General features: G+C 44.3%; 1 long non-coding RNA gene across 1 annotated transcript; it reads right to left on the bottom strand.

Annotated features, from left to right (window-relative positions):
* Positions 1-1101: 1101 nt before the first annotated feature.
* Positions 1102-18266, bottom strand: LOC115100595. The gene is made up of 4 exons (XR_003859142.1): positions 18150-18266; positions 14095-14239; positions 4105-4204; positions 1102-1326 (listed from the first exon to the last, which is right to left on the bottom strand). It is a non-coding gene; the product is annotated as an uncharacterized LOC115100595 (long non-coding RNA).
* Positions 18267-18493: the final 227 nt, after the last annotated feature.

Genomic DNA, 18493 nt, shown 5'->3' on the forward strand with positions numbered 1-18493 from the left:
CCGGACTCGGTTCTGATTCCGGTTCTGATTCACATCGTGTTTTTTTTTTTTCGTCCGGCCCGATCGCAGTTTTGTTTATCGGCTGCGCCCGAGCCGATAAACAAAAAACCCACCCCGACCCTTTAAAACTAATCCCTTAGCTTCTCCCACCCTTCCGACCTCCCCCCAAAAACTTTTTACAGGTACCTGGTGGTCCAGTGGGGGTCCTGGGAGCGATCTCCCGCTCTCGGGCCGTCGGCTGCCACTAATAAAAATGGCGCCGATGGCCTTTGCCCTTACCATGTGACAGGGTTTCCGTGCCAGTGGCCGGCCCCTGTCACATGGTAGGAGCACTGGATGGCCCGCGCCATTTTTAAAGATGGCGCCGGCCATCCAGTGCTCCCTCCATGTGACAGGGGCCGGCCTGTTGTGTGCCGTTTTTCCCGCCCTCCCCCAAAACGATAAGAGAACCCCCACGAACAATTTCGTGGGGTTTTCCTATCGTTTTGGGGGAGCCCCCGATTTCTGACTATTTTGAAAATATCGTACGATATTTTCAATCGTCCGAAGCCCAATTCACATCCCTAGTTGTTTCTCGTACTGCAGACCTCACACCATTATAGTTGCCTCTCTCTCTGGATTGCTTTCATCCTGTCTCTATCCTTTTTGAGATACGGTCTCCAGAACCAAAGACAGTCCTCCATATGAGGCCTCATCAAAGATCTGTATAGGGCATTCTTGCCTTTTTCCTGCTAGTTATGCTTTTCTCTGTGCAACCCATCATCCCTCTGGCCTTAACCACTGCCTTGTCACATTGCTTCGCTACCTTCGGATTATCGGATGCTATCACCCCAAGGTCTTGGTCCTTGCACATCAGTCTTTTGCTCCTCATCACATACAGCTCATTTGAATTTCAGCACCCCAAATGCATGACACTTCACTTCTTGGCATTGAATGGTAGCCCAGATAAATGAGTCAATTCAATAAACGCAACTTCTGTAAATATATCAAGATAAGCATTCATGAACTAATAAACAATTATTTATGTCACAAGTGAAGGACCATCATATCACTCATGCATGTAACACCAAAATTAGGCTTACATACGTTTATACAGGGTCACAAATAATCATCCGTCCAAAGTGTAGATTTGTGCTCAACTCTTTTTAAAATATTTTTCTCTTTGTTATGCATTTAAAATTATAATCCAGACATCAAGATTACTTCTCTTCACACAGCTTCAACTTGCTTGTTTGTGGGACATCTGACCTGACACAGTACTATGTTTTGTAGTCCTGCATCAGGGGTCTAAGCAGCACTTGATAGCACTTCTCCGGCTTACTTGCACTAAAAATAAAACACATGGTCAGGAACCTAGAGTCACAACAGCCATTTAAAAACAAGCATCAGCACTTACAGGCATCTTTGTTATCAATCCGAAATGTCCGTTACTTTCAAGACGTCCACTGCATGCTGGCATTGAATGCGTTTTAAAGTGATTGGTAGAGTGATTGCTCATGTGATTACGTAAAAGGTGTACAATCAAATGACAGCTGTCAGTGATGTCATTCAATGTGTCATCTAATGGACCTAATGAAGACATCTCTTAACAAATAAGTCAACAATTAGAAAAAATAACTCCATTCAATGTCTCCATTGAGATCGTTTGGTGTAACTACTTTTTCTCTGAGGCATAAAAGAAGACTGCAGTCTCTGTTCTTGTTAGATGCACCATTACGGTCACAGTAGTAAGGGAACAAAGAAAGCTATGCTATTTCTACCCATTCCTACTTCAATTAGGTCTATGAACTAGTGAAGTCTGTGCTGCATTATCTGCCTGTTTATAGCATAATCATTGTACTTTACATCTCCGGCAAAGAAAGGCCACTGCCAGAGGACATTATCTGACTATGGGTCGTACATCAGGGCAGATAACATCCTTACTCATGTCAAGAGGGATGATCAAGGTCTTCCTGTTGTATCAACGATTAGCTAGGAAAGAGCAACTTGTTTAGGGCTTGGCAGCATGCCAAGAGCTGTATGTGTATTACGGAATGAATGAGTGTGGTTAATGGAGGAGGGGCCGGGGAAGAAAGCAGAGCGCTGTTTGGACACAAACAGACCACTTCTAGCTGATCTTTCTGGTTTTTAAGACATTACAGCCCTGGCTGACAGGGAAAGCTGAAACATAATTAGATGACGATAGCACCAGATGCCCTCTTGTACTTCTGGCCTACCCTCCTAGATCTAATAATCTAACACAAACTGTAACGCAATAATATGCAAAGATAAAAAGGGCAGGAAGAACATTTTTATTGTACATGAATTATCCATAATGATGTAAGCTGTCTTGAGTATTATTTAGAAAGGCAGACTAAAATCCAATTATTATTATGCATCTCGCAGAAACTGCCTTAAGATTTGGCATATAGATAGATAAAGTCATATTAGACATAGTAGATCTATATTTCTCCAAGTCCCATCAAATGAATAAACTCATACCTGCCTAACCTAGACAAGATCCTGTTGCTGCTGCCGCTGCTGCCTCATGAACTTAGCTATCAGATCACCTTGGACATCTTAATCATGACCTAAAGTGCATTATATATATCATATCAGTACTGCTGCATGACCTCCCTATCACCCCCAATATCTCTCTTATTAGGGTGCTATCCTATTCTATTGACTTATGCACATTTTCTGTTTACAATACCGAGTAGGTTCTTGAGGGAACTGCAGTCTGTAATCCCCGGCCAAGGACTGTTGCTGCAATGGCAGGGTTGGGCGTGTGGAGACTTTCAAAAATATTGTAACAACTCCGGACAGTTTGAATACAAAAAAGCAATTCCATTAGCAAAATTCACAAAATCCTCCCTAGTGAATCAGCAGGCTGGTACATGTGGCTACACGCAATGGTAATCTATTAACAAAGGGGTTGTGGACACAATGCTGATTTTTAATTTGCTGCATAAATACTGAAATATAATTATTTTGCACTATGCTATTAAGTTAATTGACAGAGCTCCATAAATATTGCCTATCTAGTGCTTTATGTCAGTTTAGTTAAAAAAACACTTATGGTTCATTACAAAACTAAGCATTTCCACCAGTCACTGAATGTCACGCCGGGGTGGGGGAGGGAACCTTTTGCCTATCTTGCAAGCACAAGATAGGCCTTAACAGGTGGCAGCTGACACACCACGGGAGTAGGGCTTCTGTCTCGCCAACCACCTCCCTCTTGGGTTGAGTCCTCAGGTTCTGGCAGTCGGCAGGACTTTCCTTTTATGATGCAAAGGTGGTGACAGAGGCTACACAGCTGACCAAGCTAGGTCGAGACAAAAAAACACAGGAACAAGCACCAAGGCAGGTGAGGACAACCGAGAGTGGAACAGGGAACCACAGGACTCACAAGGAGGACACCAGGAGCAAGAGCAGGAACGCCAGGAATGCAGAAGAACATGCTGGGCAACTAGCACTGCTAAGGAAGCCAGGAGACCTATTACGAAGGCACTGAGTAGTAGTTCTGAGCCTCCCTTTATACTAGGCAAGATGTGACATCATCTAAGCATTTCACAGGAAGTTCTGCCATCAGGACTTATGAAAGGGCTCAAGAGCTGCAGAAAGTTCAGTCATGTTCTTTGGATGCAACACGCTACCGGAGGCTCTTCAGACCAGAGATGAAGCACGTTACACTCAATAACCAAACTCAACAGGCATTAATTAGAGTAGAAGATGGAATGTCAATGCTGGCCTTTCAGTGGCCACATTCCATGGGAGTTAACTTATAGTACAACAAGGAATGTTAATGGTTTCATGCTGCACATAACAGTGTGGCTCATTTTATTTATTATTTTAAAGAATTTGTTTTGTTAATTTAGTTTGGGAACATCCATTTTCTAACAGTGACATTGCTCTTGGCAGTAGGTATTATTGTTCTTGTTTATTTATTTGTCCTAATGGACACTTTGGGAGGAGATTGGAGGAGAAAAAAAGGCCTTTTAACTCCTCCTGGGAATGCACTGGAGTAGACAAATTTAATAGAAGCAAAGTCAGAAAATTAACATCTTGGGGGCCAGATGAGAGAACTGGGTCCCCTAAGGATTCACTCAACAGCTCCTCCGTCACCTGCTGGGTCCCTGCTCCTTTTGAACTTAGACTGGTTCGGTCTCCAGGAATGATTCAGAGGCTTTGGAATTCCAGCCAGACTGTCAAACGCACCATTACCCTGGAAATCAAAACAAGATACAGCATTGTAAAGCTCTGTATTATCTCAGCAGTCAGCATAAAATAAGAAAAGTTGCCAACAGTCCTAGTCCTTCATTACATGATTATTTGATCTCAATCATTAAAGATATCATGGTCCACACTGCTTGCACAACACAGCTCTCCTTGATGTGGCTGGTGATGGTGCCCAGTGATTTAATAAGTAATTGACCAAAATCTGAATGCTGAAGGTGCAGCAGCAAAGGCTGTGGTTCAAACAGCATAAAAGCAAAAGCTCTTAATCTGCTTCTGTGAAACAGGGGACAAAAAACGAAGAAGCTGTTCCAGTTCGACTCTATCAGCTGGGAGAATGCACAATGTCTTGGTAGTAAGACTGGTTGACCTATTCTGATTGCTTAATTTCTTATCTTTATGCTATTTGTTCCTCTTAATTGGTTTTTTTTTAAGTGCTTATATACCCCTTATTTTGAAAGTACAATCCTAAATAGTGTACAAAAAACATAGATAATATAGCAAACAATAAAGCAAAACATAAGTACATTGAATACAACATAAACACTTTACCAAGACAAAAAAATTGAGAGCCCTCTATGAAATAAAGGCTACAGCAATCTTGCTTCATTGCAGCCCATACCTATGATCCATTAATTTATTTGACCTGGCAGGTTCCTCCTGCTGCTTTGGGCTTTCAGGTCAATCAGAGCAAGCCTTTGTTGTACTATGATGCCAAGAGCCTTCAATCACAGCTACCTGGGATGTTTCCCTGAATTTATTTCCCACCCATCCATGCTTCAGCCCAGCCATCACAGCAAACCTGCTCAGCCAAGAGCCACAGGATACAGTTGACTCTGGAACCCTGCTAATGTGGACCCTAAGTCTGCCACTAGGTGTCACCACAGGGATCTAGCGAAGTTCCAGGAATGGTCTAAGGTCTGGCAGCTAAGATTTAATGCTAAAAAATGCAGAGTAATATATTTAGGATGCAAAAACCCAAGGGAAAGGTACAGTATTGGAGGTGAAATTCTTCTGAGCACAAAGGAAAAGCGGAATCTGGGAGTAATTGTATCTGATGATCTTAAGGTGGCCAAACAGGTGGATAAAGCGACAGTAAAAGCCAGAAAGATATTTGACTGCATAGGGAAAAAGCATGTTTGCTTACCGTAAACGGTGTTTCTGTAGATAGCAGGATGAATTAGCCATGTTGTCATGGGAACTGTCCATCAGGGCCCAGGAGGCGGAGCTTCTTAGTAGAATACAGAGCTTTGCTCTGTGCGGCTTCACGTGCCTTCCCGCGCAGAAAAACAGTCTCTCCTCAGTCTGTGATGTAGCAGTTCATGAATAATGTGCAGACTATCCAGGGAGGTGGGTGGGTCAGCATGGCTAATTCATCCTGCTATCTACGGAAACACCGTTTACGGTAAGCAAACTTGCTTTTTCCCGTTGATAGCAGAGCTGAATTAGCCATGCTGTCATGGGAGTCTTAAGCTCCCGATCACGCTTCAATAGTTTCTAGCTTGATTGGTTTGTTTGGGTTTTTTTTTGGGGGGGGGGGGGGGTTGCGTGATCAAAGGTGTGGATAGTCAGTTGTAACTCAGATGGATTTTGCTTGTAATACAACTCTTCCCAGCTTAGCATCTTACGATATCTGTTGGTCCAGACAGTATTGAGACATAAACGTATGTAAGGAAGACTACGTTGCTGCCTTACAGATGTCTATGGGTAGTACTTGAGAGAGGTGGGCTAGTGAGGTGGACACTGCCCTTACTTGGTGTGCATTCGGGCGAGAAGCTAAGGATAGTTCCTCTTAGTGTAGCAAAATTGAATACATTGGGTGATCCAGCTGGATATAGTCTGTTTTGCCACCAGAAGCCCAGGAGCGTTCGGGTTGAAAGAAACAAATAATTGGGACACCCATGTCTCCAAATGTGTACGTCACTTATAATACGCCAACGCTCTCTTGCAGTCTAATGTATGCAGTAATCGGTCCCTATCGTTCTGATGTGGTTTGGGAAAGAACGTTGGTAACTCGAGGGATTGGCTCAGGTGGAACTGGGTGACTACTTTTGGTAGGAAAGAGGGGTGTGTTTGCAACACTACTTTGTTATGGAAGAATTGTAGGTATGGACTGTAGTGCACCAACGCTTGAAGCTCACTGACGTCAGTGTGATGAGGAATACTACTTTCCATGTGAGATATTTGATGTGGGCCTCATCCATTGGCTCAAAGGGCGCCACCATCAATTGTTCCAGTACTAAATTGAGATTCCATGGCACCGGAGGCTTTGAGATTGGAGGTCGTAGATGAGTGAGGCCTTTCAGAAATCTTGAAATGAAAGGATGGACGGAGACGGGTTGTCCTTTATACGGTCGGTGGTAAGCGGCTATTGCACTGAGATGTACTCGAATCGACAAGGTTGCGAGTCCCGTAAGATACAAGGAATGCAGATAATCCAGTAACTTTTCAGATGAGCATTCCAAGGGATGTAGTCCCTCAGAGGAGCACCATGCTGTATACCGCTTCCATTTGAAGCTATAATTCCGATGGGTAGAGGGTTTTCTCGAGGCCAGGAGAACAGCCTGCATGGACAGTGATATTCCTTGTTCCGTCAAGAGGAGCCACTCAATTTCCATGCTGTCAAGTGTAGGGAGCTGTGCATGGGATGTAGCAGGGTTCCCTTGTCTTGTATCAAGAGATCTTCGTGACATGGTAGCAAGATTGGGTCCGCTACTGACAGGTATGGTAGATGAGTGTACCACAGTTGGCATGGCCACGCTGGTGCTATCAAGATTAATTGAGCTGCGTCTCTTATGCATTTCTGTAATGTCCTTATTATGAGGGGTATCAGAGGGAATGCATACATGAGAGGTTCTGTCCATGGTAGGAGGAACGCATCCTGTGTTGTCCGGCCTTGGCTGGGCCAAACTGAACAAAAACGAGGGAGTCTCGCATTGAATTCTGTCGTGAAGAGGTCCATGGTCGGCTGTCCCCAGTCTTCGAACAAAGTATCCACTACTTGTTGGTTGAGTGTCCATTCGTGAGGGTAAAATATCCTGCTGAGGTGGTCAGCTTGAGTGTTGATGGCTCCCAGCAGGTACATCGCTTGTAGGTGTATGGAGTGACGAGCTGATGATCTAGAATTTTCAGGGTTTCCCTGCACAAGGACCAGGAACCTGACCCTCCTTGCTTGTTGATGTAGAACATCACCACTTGATTGTCGGTGTAGACCATGGCCCTTTGGCCTTTTAAGTGCAGAAGGAACGTGTGGAGTTCCTTCCACACTCAAAGCATTCTTTATCGCTTTGAGTTCCAATAGGTTGATCTGCAGGCATTGTTCCTGGGTGGACCATAGTCCCTGGGTTTGCAGGTGGTCCAGATGTGACCCCTAGCCTATGCGGGAGGCATCTGTAGTCAGCACTGCATTGTGCATTGTGCGAGGGGGTGTAGAACAGCGCCCCTGTTTTTAGATTCTTGTTCTTGAGCCACCACTGTATATCCTGTAGCATTGCCTGAGTTAAAATTCACTCTTGTCGTTAATGGCTGTGAGTGCTGTTTCCATTGTCGTTTGAGTCCCCACTGTAGATGACACATGTGTAGTCTTGTATTGGGAACTGTATAAATGGCTGCCACCATGTGACCCACGATGGTGAGGATTTGTCTTGCCGAAGGCTTCTTGAGTACTCAGATGGCTCGAAAGAGACAGTGCATCTCTAGTCTCCTTTCTGTCGGTAGGAAAGCTCTGGCGCGGATGGTATCGAGATGCGCTCCAATGAATTGAAGGGATTGCGTTGGAGTGAGAATAGATTTCTGGTATGATTCCTAAACTGTTCAAACATTGAAAGATCTGGTGGATGCAGTCGTTGAGAATCTGTGGTTCAGATGCTACTATGAGCCAGTCGTCCAGATAGGGAAAGATTTTGATGCTCCGTTGACGGAGATGTGCCACCACCACTGCCATGCATTTGATGAAGACCCTGGGGGCTGCTGAAAGGCCAAAGGGTAGTACCTGGTATTGATAATGCTGTTTCTGAAAGTGGAAGGATAGGTACTGCCACGAAGAGTGGTGTATAGGAATGTGGGTGTAGGCATCTTTCAAATCTATTGAGCACATCCAGTCCTTGGGTTGGAGAAGTAGTAAGATAGTTTTTAGGGACACCATTTTGAATTTCTCTTTGACTAAATGTTTGTTCAACTCCCTGAGATCTAAGATCGGTCTCTGTCCTCCAGTTTTCTTGGGAATTAGGAAATACGGTGAGTAAAACCCCTTGTTGCGAGCATGTGATGGAATGTGACAGACCGCTCGCTGTTGGAGGAGGGATGCGATTTCCTGTTGCAATTGATTCTGCTGCCCTAGAGTTCGGTGGGGCAGTAGATGTGGCAGAGTGGGTTTGGTGTTGAAACGGAGTTGATATCCCTGTCTTACTATTTCTAGAACTCATAGATCTGTGGTGATGGCTTCCCAGTATGGTAGGCATAAGGAAATCATGCCTGGTGGGTACAGTGGCAGTGATGATGGCAGCTGTACTAAAAAGAGGGGGTTGATTTAGCTGCCGCTTGAGACTGCTATGTCGTCGGTCGCTGTCGTCTTAGTCTACCTCTTCTAGGTTGAAGAGGTTGAGGTGTCGCCCGCTGCGGTGGATTATAAGGAGCAGAGCAAAATTGTTGATAGTGTCGGAAAGGCCAACGGGTATATGGTTGCCTGCGGGTGGGTGTGTAATACCTACGTGGCATGCCGAAGGAGGGGTTTTGGGTCAGCGATTGAACCACAACTGCCTGGTCTTTCAAGTTGGTGACCGTCTCTTGGACTTTTTCGCCAAAGAGATTGTCCCCTTTGCATGGTATATTCCCTATCTGCTTGTGTAGCTCTTCCCGAATGGCACTGGATTGGAGCCAGGCCATTCTGCATGCGGCAATTGCCGAGGCTGATGTGTGAGCCGACTATTCAAACCCTTCGTACACCATGCAAAGGAGGTGTCTGATGCCCTCTTCCAGGTCCTGAATCGGTTGAGTTATTGAAGACGATGAGGAGTCTGGATTGGGCAGCGCGGTTTTCAGGGTTTGTAGAATTTCATATAAGTCCTTGACCAGATAGAACTGGTGTTGACTAATCCAGGAAGAAAGCATGGAGGACTGATATGCTCTTTTCCCAAAGTTATCTAGGAGTTGTTGCTCCTTCCCTGGAGGCGCCGATCCATGTAATTTAGACCATTTGGCTTTCTGCATCGCCGATTCTACAACTAGTGAAGAGTGTGGGAGTTGTGGCGTGGAGTAGAACTGAGATTTTTACATTCTAAATTTAAGATCCATTTTCCTGGACACCGGTGTGGTAGTGTAGGGAGACTCCCACATCTTTTCTAGGATGGAATCCAACACCTTGTGGGACGGAAGGGAGGAGGGTTCCGCTAGGATATCAAATATTTTAAGGATACCAAGTATTTCCGCCCGAGGATCCAGTAGCTTTTGAACCTCTAGGTTAAGAATAGCCCCCATCTTATCCAAGAATTTTGGATAAGAGAGATCTTCTGGGGGCAAGTAGGGTTCCGGTGTGTCCTCCGGCGGGTCGGAGGGATATCCAGTAGATGATGAGGAAGATGAAGAAGTTGAATCTGAATCTACCACTGTCGGGGACCTGTCCTTCCTCGGGGGTAGAGTCGCCAGCTGAGATGGACCTGGTGGGGAGAGATCCCTTGGATCCTGCGGGGAGGGTTCTCCCGGTCGTTCTGATAACAAGCGTGGTTGAGGCGAAGGTGATGTACTGCCCGTAGGAGACGGAGGGAGTTGAAACGTGGATTGTAATGTGTCAAATAATCCTGCTAGAGCAGATGAGAGCTGTGAAAACGCCTTTTGTGTCTTCGGAGACATCCTTGGTTTCCACGGCATCTCGCTAAGAAGTGGGGCAGTGTATTCCATATCTAACACTGATCTCCTTCTCTTCCAAACTGCTTCTCATAGATCTGTTCCCTCAGTCTCCTGGTTAGAACCAGGTGAATGAGGGGGAGATGTCTGACATGGGGAGGAGGAGGAAGACAATGTAATCCTTACATACTCCTCTTCCGAATGTGTTGTCGACCTAGCATACCCCTTACTCCTTGGGGATATGGATCGTTCGGAAACCCGAGGGCTAGGGAGATGTATGTCCCTATGGTGCGAGGCGTTGGCAGATCTCCCCTCGAGGGATGGGGACGACTGTGAATGGCTTTCCGTCACCCTTGCTTTTCTCTTCTCTTTCCATCTCCTATGTTCTGATTGGGCATCACTGGTATGAGGAGTCAACCCCTGCATCGACGGTATCTCGGCATGCGTCGAATATTTGGACCCAAACGTCGGTCCGGACGCAGCATGCGTCGGTTTTGACCTTCCCTGTGCCGGTTGTCCTGCCATGAATGATCTTGGTTGTCCATGCTTCGAGCTGTGTATTGAATGCGTCAACTTAGACGGTTCTTGCATTGTTCCCGACGCAGCCTGCGTCGTTTTTTGGCTTCATGGGTTCTCTTTGACACACCTTGCGTCACTATCAACGCTACGTGCGTTGAGATTGACGCTCCTTGCGTCATTACCGGCGCTCTTCCAGTCGATGCGTCGGCCCTCGACGCATGCGCTGTGGACTGCGCTGATCCCGTGCCGCTGAGGGGTTAGGACTCGGCGCCTTCAGCTTGTGCCTCGTTGGCATCAATGCTGACGATGCACCTGTGGAGCCTCTCAACACCGGCCGGTGCAAATCACCTCTGCCGTGCGTCTTGGCCTCTTTTTGCCGGTGCTGCCGCTTTGAGCAGTACCGTTCCTGGCTTCGACTCTGGGCGCGATGCCTCCAATGGATCCCCCAGTCCTGGAAGTGGAAGGGCCTACGGACACCACCCGTCTTACCGTCTGGGTCCTTGGCTGCTCCGGACCCGGCAATGAGTGAGCCTCGGATGGCAGGGCATACGTGCCCGATTGCTCCGCCTGGATGGCTTGGATTTTCTGGGCCCTCTGATGGCGGACCCGTGGCGACATCCTGCCGCAGTGCTTACAGGAGGCCTCCTGATGATCGGGTCTGAGGCACCGATAACAGCGATCATGTCCATCTGTGATGGACATGATCTTGCCGCAAGTGCAGGGTTTGAACCCTGAGGGCCTCGGTTCTGGCTAATTTGACATTTTTTCTTCTGTTTTTAAAACTTGGCTTAGGAGAAGCTCCCGTGTGCACTCCCACGCACAGAAAAACAGACTGAGGAGAGACTGTTTTTCTGCGCGGGAAGTGCGGCTGCACAGAGCAAAGCTCTGTATTCTACTAAGAAGCTCCGCCTCCTGGGCCCTGATGGACAGTTCCCATGACAGCATGGCTAATTCAGCCCTGTTATCAATGGGAAAAGAATGGTCATCAGAAAAAAGGAGGAGATATTGTCTCTGTATAAGTCACTGGTGAGACCTTACTTGGAATACTGTGTACAGTTCTGGAGACCACACCTTCAAAGGTCAGTGGTCTTTGTTCTAAAGCATATGGGAATAGACTGAAAAATATAAACATGTATACCTTGGAGGAAAGGCAAGACAGAGGAGATATAATAGAGACATTCAAATTTCTCAAGGGTTTCCATGCACAGGAGGGGAGCCTTTTTCCAATGGAAAGGAAGCTCTAGAACAAGGGGTCATGTGATGAGGTTGAAAGGAGGTAGATTCAGAAGTAATCTTCATGAAATATTTCTTTACAGAGAGGGTGGTGGATGTGAGGAACAGTCTCCCAGTGGAAGTGGTGGAGTCAAAAGCAGTATCTGAATTCAAGAGAGCATGGGATAATTTCAGGGGATCTCTAAGGAAGTGATGACAAATATAATGCTAAATTAGTTGGATGGATAGGCAGACTAGATGGGCCATATGGTCTTTTTCTGCTGTCATGTTTCTATGTTTCTATGTACGATGAACAAGACTCCCTGCTCTTAGATGCACATGACCCTACAACTAAGATTATTGTTATTGTACCTGTAAATTAAATTCTAAAATTGATTGTGATCTGCCTTGAGGCCTTTATTGGAAAAGGGAAGAATATCAAAGATTTGTAAATAAATAAATAATAGGAACTTGCCTCCACAGTATCCCCAGCCCCGCTCATCCCAGGGAAGCAGGGGACCTGACCAGCAAATTGAATTCAGGAGTCCTCTGCATGGCAGTGTACAGAACTGACAACGAGCTGGTCCCCTGGCATCAATTTTCCCCTACAATACCTCTCTTTCTTTCAGTCTCAGCTCCAGTCAGCCTCAGGAGCAGGAAGTAGATACTAAATCCATTTGTTAAGCCAAAGCAGGAAGCCCTAAACCAAAATGTTTGAGAGTTTCTTTACAGTTCTGCAAGTTGTGGATCATTGTTATTTTTATAAAATGCATTGCTTTCAATTGAATTGGGGCAATTAAAGTGTCTCTTTTCCAAGTGCAGAAGAATTGATTCTCACTGCACTCTACCTAAGTGCACTTATCCTCCATTATGAATCTTTCTCCGGAAGAATCAAGGGCATGCATTTTTTTTCCATTTTTTAAGAGCATAAGAATGTATTAATATAAGAGGTGCCAGGCTGGGTCAGACTGATGGTCCATCAAGTCTAGCATCTCTGACACTGGCCAGTCTGGATCACTTGGAAGCATCCAGAAAATCAGAACTGGAAAGACTGCCCCTATATGCTTCACTCCCAGAAGTGAGAGGTGGCGACAAAGTCTATCTGACTAATAATTATTTAGGTTTAGATTATTTATATACTGCTTATGCAAAATGCCCAAGTGGCTTGCATAAAGAACATTCATAATATTTTACAGATTAATAGGTACTCTAGGAGAACTGGAGATTTCACAGGGTAAGAGCTGCAGGGGATAATCTGAGGGGAACCTGACCATCACGGTAACAGTAGCCATGTGCCCAGATGAATAGTGAGGAGGCATGATGGATGGCTGCTAGATAAGGAATAGAGACTACATGGAAGTTAGCACCAACAGTCCAACGTTAAGTGGGATACAGCAGCAATCAAAAGGTTAAAACAATTGTGTTAGGAAACAAGGCCAAGGCATCAGAGGCATATGTTATAGTGAATGGGGCTTTCACAGATCCAGTAATTAGCTTTCGTTGTTTGAATATCTGATTTATCTGTTTTTTGGGTTGTTGTTTTTTTAATTTGGGAGAATTACATTAGTTGTATCCTAGCAACTATAATTCCACATTTCAGAATTTTTCAGTCTCAGGGCTGTGTATGTTTTGCAGTGAGTGAGACAGCCCCACTGCCCAGAGTTATAACCCAACAATTATTACTGCTCTTAGTCAAACGACAAGCCTGGGAGGTTACAGGATCACTGATGGAATTACTGAGGTTCTATTCAGGAGACCTGGTTTATTCAGAAACATATTGCCACTGTGTTCAAGTGTGTCTGTGTGTGGTAGAAATACAGCAGTTTGAAAAGCCCCAATCAAAAGGAGGTCCTGTATGATTTTCGTGAGACAGCTCAGCTATTCTTCCCCAGCATCCCACAAAGCATCACAGGAAGTGAGGTGCTCACGTCCCATAGCTTTCTGTGCCTTGTGGCATGAACATTGATTCCCCACTAGGAAACATCTAAATCGTGACTTACAAGATGCCAAGAAGAAAATGGCTGTCACTAATCCACAGTTTTCCTTCCTCAATGCCCTTCACTTTTGACCTGAGGCTTAATCATAAATACACCTCTCCCACATTCCCGAATGTGAATGTTATTCAATTTTTGGGGATTTTTTTGTCCAAGTCTCTTGACATAGTAAGGCCAGGATAATGTTGCCACTGTAACTGGATTTTCACCTATTCTTTGCCCAGTCACATGTGACTCCAAGTCATATGATAAAGCACACTAGTCCAAATTGGCTGCTTGGCTGTTTTCAAAACAGGCTTTCAGTTATGCTGACCTGTGTGCATGACAAATATTCACTATGGAATGGGAACTGGTATCTTCTCTTCCAAATATGACCATATCACTCTTCAAACATGGATAGGAAGTATGTCCCTTACAGTTTTGGCTTGATTTGTTTTTTTGTCTTTAATATTCAGTACCTGTAAACAAAAGAGAGAAAAAAAAACCCATTAAGGAGAATTCCCCACCTGCTAGCACTTGTTTTCTCAAATTTGTTTTACTACTGATGACAGAAACCTGATTCCATGCACCAGACTTTGAAGATAAAAGCATCATTTCCAAGATTACTGCCTCCTCCGGGTCTCTGGTATCTGCTGTGTTGAATGAACACTAGATTAAAAAGTTCCTTATTTATCTTTCCACCAATATAAAACAGGCAGAAATGGATTCTCCCTCCCACCAGGTACTCTGGGAAAACATATGGTTTCTCAGTTAATTGTGAACCGACATGATGTGTCCTACGAATGCCGGTATATAAAAATGTTAAATAAATAAATAAATAAATAAATATGGTCAGCTCAAACTGCATACAAGCAGGATGTGCTTAGCTTTTATCTGTAATAGCAGAGTAAGAGGAGGTTAGTCATCGGCCATATCTACCCTTCTTCAGGGTATTCCAAGATCTAGCCTTCTGGATCATATTGTGTCATATAGTTAAAATTAAATACAAAACAGTCATATTTTGGTAATCCACCATGAGTTGGACACCCTTGGAAGTGAAAAGTAGACTTATGGATTCAACCTATACTTCATAGTTCCCTAGATGATGAGTTAAAAGAAGAGGACCATCAAATTCAGCAGTCACCTCAATTGTAACTCTTTCTACACGATAATCTAGGGAAAGGCTAAAAAAAAACCCCACTGTGTATCTGTAGTCAATTTTGCAGCAATGAAAAAAAATCCCTGATGACCCCATTATCATGAACAGAGAAAATAAAAATACACCCTCATCTGTAGTATTTCAAAGATGGAAGAAGTCAATTGTCCCAATTCAGCATAAACATGTATACTGTATATAAAGAAAAAAAAAAACAATGGGCTGGAGGCACTAAGGAGTTTTGTTCTTTGGATGACTGAGAAAAACTAGATTTTTTAAAATATGTGCATATATATATATTCACTATGCATTCATGAAAACCCTGAGTGGGCCAATTGGACCTCATTGGCCATCATCTACCATGTTGCATATTCCTCCGACCCCAAGGTAATTAAAGATCCATACTGTGTTACAAGCCTTATTTCTCATTGGCATTGATTACTGCAATGTTGTTTAGCTGGGCCTTCCTTCATCATTTGCATGCTTTGCAGGTTATACAAAACTCTGCAGCTGGTATCTTGATTAGTACTTCTCAGTTTGATCATATTACACCTATTCTTGCTACACTTCATTGGTTACCAGTTGAGGCGAGGATTTCCTATAAAATCATAACTCTAATCCAAAAGGCAATGAACAACAAGGCCCTACAATATGCAAGTTCTCTTTTAAAAATCTATAGGCCACAAAGAAGTCTCCATTCATGTGGGCAATGTTTATTGGACATCCCGACAGTTTGCCAAGTTTGGCTTGCGGAGTCCCATAAAAAGTTGTTTGCTATAGTAGGGCCAGGTCTGTAGAATGGTTTGCCAGTTTTGTTAAGGAAAGTGTCTTGTTTTAAGACTTAAGAACTGAAGACCTTTCTTTGTATTTATTTTTTTAACTTTATTTTTATTTAGCATTTAAATTCATTTACATGAAATAATGCCAAGCAAAAATGAAGTATAACGAGAATAAATCTTGAAATACACTGCAGGAAATAACCATTATAATACATTACAAGTCCCCATAAAGAAGCAATCAAGAAAGGGGATAACAAAAGAAAATACAACAAAGGAAAAAACAATCATATTGTCAAATGCAACTCAAGCGTTAAACTAATTCCATACCCCATAGACCTTTCTTTTTAGGAGATCCTTTTGCCAGTACATGTCATAATGTCTGAGTAGGCAGTGTTTGTATTATTATTTGGTTTAAGCTGTGTTGATAACTGTCAAGATCCTCAATCTTGTGGAAAGTCTTTTTCAAATCCTACTAATAAATTCACTCAATCTTTTCAATTAATTCTCATGCACTCTTTAAAACAAGGGTAGGAACAACTTGATTTTGGCCAAAGTCCTATTTTATAATCGCAGTCCCATGCATTACCATAAATATAGATATAGTTTTCTTTAAGGGAGTCCTTCCTTCACCTCTCACACTTGAATTCAGAATTAACCCTGATTTTGAACTGGTTTCATCCAGTATCCCAAGTGGGAGGAACTGGAATTTATGCCTCTTGTCCTTATTTGATGTGAAGAACCCCAATTGCCACAAGTCAGAACATACTGCCACTTCTAAGTCAGGTGTTTGCAGATGAACCTGGGCACATATGGGATTTGCAGATTATATTGTCAAGACCCTGCTTGTGTTAAGGATGTGGAAAGGAACATTCAGTTTGAAGGATTTGAGACTCTTAGAATTAGACTATGCTGATAAGAAGGGTCCACCCATTCTGGCCATTTGTACCTTCTTGGTTAATCTTGTTGCGCCACTCGGCCCAGCTAGATGCGACAAGCTTGCTCACCTGCCGGCTGGCCATCTCCTTGGCCGCGCCACGGAGAGGAGGGGCACCTTCCGGCATTTTGCGGTGTTTCATGGCCTGTCCCGCGGACGGGAGGCCTGGTTGCGCCGCCACCGTCACTCTGAGCTCCACCCCCTGGACATCCCTATGTGCGCTATCGGCAAGGATTTAAAGAAGCCAGAGCGGGAAGCCCTGATCCCGCCCCGTGGATAATGTCAAGGCGGGATATTTAAGGCTTCTTCCGACCTTCACTCCCTGAGTTAGCTAGGAGCCGGTCTGCTGTTTCCTAGCTTCTCTGAATCTTCTTGTTTCACAGATTTTCTTTTCATTGGATCCTGCTCCTATTCCCTCCGGATAACCTACCCCTGGATACTGATCCTTCCTCCAGCTCATCGCTTCACCGAAGGATGATCAGCCTATCTTCTACCTCCAGCTGGTGACTTCCTCTTTTCCCAGTCCGGTCTAAGCTGCTCTGCTGCTTCCTAGCTGCTGCAGGAAGCTCTCGCTGCCCTTCGGGGTAATTCTACCTTAACTTGGGTACCCCTTCTCAGGGGCCCTTCTACTTTCTTTCAGGTGCCTATCCTGTGATACCAGGTACTCGCTCCTCGAGGGCCTGCTCTCCCTAATCTGGTGCCTGCCAGATTTCCAAAGATACAGCTTCTGTTTCAGTGAGTACTAACCTATCAGTCTATCTCACTCACAGCTGCAGCGCTCTACATCCGGGATTTGTTCCTATTCAATGCGCTGTCTTCACCAACTCAAGAGTGAGACGGGTCCTCTCTTTTGAGGATTCCTAGACTACTACTGCTGGAGCTACCTTTCACTGCTGTCCACTTCCCAGGCAGTGCCACCGTGCTGTACAATAAAGACATCTCCTCTATGTTTGCGTGTAGAGAGTCTAGCCTGGTACTGCGGTTCCTCACGAGGCTCCTCCCTGTGGGAGCGGCCATCACCGCAATATCTAAGAATCCACTCCAACACCTCATAACCACAACAAATCTGACTGCAAATATAATTTTTCTAGGAAAAATAGAGAAAATAAATGGGAGAAGTGTATGCTTCTAGAGTAACACATCCAGATATGTTTCATCATGTACTTGGCATTGCACTCCCAGAGCAACTCTCAGGAACCCTACCCATACATAGATGTGGCCCAGATTGATGGTGTACTGAAATACTGGTGATATACTTGTCTACAAAATTTCAGGCATATCTGTACGAGGGGACATCCTTGGATCTACAGTATGTATATGCTTGTATAGGCAGACATGGAACCACCATTCAATTATCATACTGCTAGAAGAACTTGAGGAATAGAAGGACAACATGTGGAGACAGGTGGTAAACTTACAAAATAACAGAATTATATTATGTAAGTCTATTAATTACAACACTGTAACATAGAGTAGATGAACTAAGCATTTCCCCATAGACATAAACTATATTTACCTACCATACACTGTACAATATTTCAAGAGTCCATAGGACAATAAAATCAAATCCTTACTGCTTGAATTGAAATAAATTACTTTTCAGCTGTTCTGTTTTTAATTCTTTAAGCTGCAGTGCCCCAGAAAGAATCTGAGAGCAGTATCAACACTAGCCTCACACACACACACACACACACACACACAGGATCCAATTGGTCAACAATGGGTATGAGCTCACAAATGACATCACACACACACACACATAGCATAAACCAATAAGACAGCTGCATTAAGGGTGATATCACTAGGGATATCCTTGCCAATGGTTACTCTCATCAGAACTGCAAAATAAAAGAAAAACGAACTA

The sequence above is a fragment of the Rhinatrema bivittatum genome, chromosome 11, assembly GCF_901001135.1.
Source record: "Rhinatrema bivittatum chromosome 11, aRhiBiv1.1, whole genome shotgun sequence".
NCBI classification, from domain to species: Eukaryota; Metazoa; Chordata; class Amphibia; order Gymnophiona; family Rhinatrematidae; genus Rhinatrema; species Rhinatrema bivittatum.